The following is a 3,021-nucleotide window of genomic DNA, read 5'->3' on the forward strand; positions in this document are numbered from 1 at the left end:
TGTGTGTGTGTGAGAGAGACAGCAGAAAGAGAGAGACAGACAGATAGACAGAGACAGAGAGAAACAGAAGAATAGAGAGACAAAGAGAGAAACAGAGAGACAGAGAGAGAAAAAGACAGTCAGAAACAGTGAGAAAGAGACAGAGAGAGAGAAAGAGAAAGAGAGAGAGAGACAGACAGACAGACAGACAGACATAGAGACAGAATCAGAGAGACAGAGACAGAGAGAGATGGAGATAGAGAGAGAGAGATAGAGACAGAGAGATAGAGATAGAGACAGAGATGGGGGAGACAGAGACAGAGAGAAAGAGAGACAGAAATAAAGGAGGAAGACAGAGAAAGAGAAAAGAGTGGAGGGAGAAGGAGAGGAGGGGTTAGAAAGGAAGAGAAAGAGAGAGAGGGGGAGAGGGAGAGAGACAGAGACACAGAAAGACAGAGAGCAAAAGAGAGAGAGAGAGAGAGAGAGAGAGAGAGAGAGGGAGGGAGAGAGGGGGAAAGGGAGAAAAGGTGTGAGAAAATAACACCAGTTATAAATTACATATAAATTTTATACAAGCTAAATTTGGGTGGAATGTGAAATCCATACTAGGACCAATATAATACAGGGTCATAAGATCACAGATTTGGAGGTGAAAGGGACCTCAGAGGCCATCTAGCTTAAGTTCCTCATTTTACAGGATGAGGAGAGATGCCAAGAGAGAAGACATTATTTGCCCATGATACATGGATAAGAAATAAAAAACAAGGATTGAAATCAGGTTCTGTTTTGGTTTTGCTTGTTTAATCAAATTATTGTTGTCTTTAGAGAATGTTTTTTCTTTACATATTGCTACCAAGATCTGTCCCTTTTTAATTCTTTCTTTTAGTGTATTTTAGGTGTAACAATTAGACATTCTAACCTGGAAGTCTTCAGCCACTCTAAGTCTCCCTTCTAAGCTGCCATGACAAGTAGACAGATTCTACTGTTCTTTGTTCCAGGTGTTTATAAGCATTTGGTCTCTAATGCTTCTCCTTCCTTGACCTTCCATATGTTCCCTAGATTGGGAACTACCTCAATCAGTTTGTCTCTGCTATATCATTTCTACCATCCTCTCCCCTTTAAGCCATCAAATATCCTTTATGATACTAATGTTTTCCAACCTGCAGATTAAAGGGGGAGTAAATGGAGGAAGGAGCTATGGAAAGAGTTCTTGGATTCCGTATGCACACCAAACATCACCATTTTGATCACTATTTAGTGCTAACAAAATGCGGCATGGTTTAGTACAATAAATTAACAAACATATCTATCATAGCTATATCCCAGCGCACACACAGGTATCACAATATTTCAAATCCAAGTAGGAGCTATTATGATGAATACAAGAGTCATTTAAAATTGTTATTGAATTCACAGTAGCTTCCTCAGATCATGCAATTCTCAATCAATAAATACTGATACAACAATCACTATCATATGATGGGGAGAAATGTTTCATTAAAAATGTCAGTACTCAAAAAAACATTGGGGAGGGAGTGTGTACTTTTATTCACACTGATCCATCTTCCTCTTCCAGAATCCCCCTTTCTCCTGATCTTAAAAACCCTTTCCATTTCCCTTAATCCATAGGCAACTTGTTATCATGGGAAAAATATTGGACTCTGTGCCCAAATCCTGGTTTTGACACAGAAATGCCTTAACTTTTTCTTGTTGTTCAATTGTGTTTGACTTCTCATGACCCCATTTGAGGTTTTCTTGTCAGAGATATTGGAGTGGTTTGTCATTTCCTTTTCCAGCTCATTTGACAGGTGGGGAAACTAAGGCAAATAGTATAAAGTGACTTGCCAAGCTAGTAAGAGTCTAAAGCTAGATTTGAACTCAGGAAGATGTCTTACTGACTCCATGCCCAGCACTCACCTATACTGAAAATTTTTCATCACTACCCCTGCTGTGGGGAAGTACCAATAAAAATTAATTTTGATTTTTATTACTAATAATTACTAATAACATTTCCTACATTTAATGGTTATGCACTTTAATATTAATTTTGTATTTTACTATGGGAGTTGTTTTTCTTGTTTTTTTTTAAACACTTTTGTGACCTTGGCAAATGACATAACTTCTCTAAGCTTCTTTCTCATCCGTAAAATGAAAAGGGCCAGAATTGATCTCTAATATTCTTCCAGTTCTAAAAGCAACGGAAAGTATGATGGAAAATTTACCAGTCAGGGAAAACTGAGTGAGGAATGCCATTTTTGTTTCAATCATCTCTTTGGAATCTATATCAAGTGTTTGTTCTTTTGAAATTTAAAAGACGGAATGAGATATCATGGAAAGAGCACTATCCTAGGAATCTTATGGGGACTTTACTCTGTAAAAAGGGGATTGACCTAGATGATTTCTAATGTCCCTTTCAGCTCTAAACCTATGAATAATGAAGTCACAAAATGTAGTTTGCAGCAATAAGCAATAGGGCAATTCAAGAATGAGGGAATTCAGATTGATTGGAATTCTCTAGGAGAGCTTCCCACAGAATTAAAGGTTTAGAGCTGGATAGACCCCAGAAATCACTTAGTCCAACACTCTTATTTTGCAGTGAGGTCCAAAAAGATCACTCAGGCAATGAGCCAAAGAGACAGGATTTGAACTTGGGCCTTTGGATTCCAAATCCTGGATCTTTTTTCCTGTACTCGGCTGCCTCCCAGAGATGTAACTTAAGCCAGACCTTACTGGAGAATGAGAATAAAATGTTATAAGCAGGAAGGATTTATGGGCCAGGGATACATTTGAAGGACCTTCCCAATCAATGAATGTTCTTTGAACCAGACAGGAGAGGCCTGCCTCCTAAGGAAAAGTGCCCCTTCCAGTGAAGCTTTGGGTTCAGGGAAGTAGTTTTCTGCATTCCACTCTGGGAACGAAGCTTGGAGAAGGCAAACACCAGAAAGCTCTATTCATCCCCCTTCCCCCATTCCCTTCAGCCATATGGCTATAAATTCATCTGGGGGCAATCTCAGGTGATACACAGCAGAGATGTCAGTCACT

Source organism: Sarcophilus harrisii, chromosome 2 (genome assembly GCF_902635505.1).
Source record: "Sarcophilus harrisii chromosome 2, mSarHar1.11, whole genome shotgun sequence".
Lineage (NCBI taxonomy): Eukaryota > Metazoa > Chordata > Mammalia > Dasyuromorphia > Dasyuridae > Sarcophilus > Sarcophilus harrisii.